Source organism: Bison bison, unplaced genomic scaffold (genome assembly GCF_000754665.1).
Source record: "Bison bison bison isolate TAMUID 2011002044 unplaced genomic scaffold, Bison_UMD1.0 scf7180017864063, whole genome shotgun sequence".
Taxonomy (NCBI): Eukaryota; Metazoa; Chordata; class Mammalia; order Artiodactyla; family Bovidae; genus Bison; species Bison bison.
The window spans coordinates 5,072,444-5,072,817 of record NW_011494635.1 but is presented as its reverse complement, the minus strand read 5'-3'; the positions used below and the strand labels follow the sequence as shown (position 1 = coordinate 5,072,817).

Here is a 374-nt window from a genome sequence, read left to right as displayed (position 1 = left end):
TGAAACTAAGCCATGCCCATGGGGCAACCCAAGATGGGTGGGTCATGGTGGAGAGATCTGACAGAATGTGGTTCACTGAAGAAGGGAATGGCAAACCACTTCAGTATGCTTGCCTTGAGAACTCCATGAACAGTATGAAAAGGCAAAATGATAGGATACTGAAAGAGAAACTCCCCAGGTCAGTAGGTGCCCAATATGCTACTGGAGATTGCCGAGGACCAGCCCCGGCTGATCCAGGGTATTCGAAGGGGAGACGGCGGCGGCGACTATTTATATGCTAATTAGAGATATAGAGAACAATAGAATGAGGATAGCTCAGTAGGAAAATTCAGTGGAGAGAAGAAGCTGAGTAGCTTGGTTTACGCGGGAGACCA

The 374-nt window shown here is 48.1% G+C and overlaps 1 protein-coding gene across 1 annotated transcript in view; it reads right to left on the bottom strand.

Annotated features, from left to right (window-relative positions):
* The window catches only part of LOC104986158 (dihydrodiol dehydrogenase 3-like), a 27,682-nt gene that overhangs the window by 13,544 nt on the left and 13,764 nt on the right, over nucleotides 1-374 (bottom strand). The gene's annotated exons all lie outside the window — the stretch shown is intronic.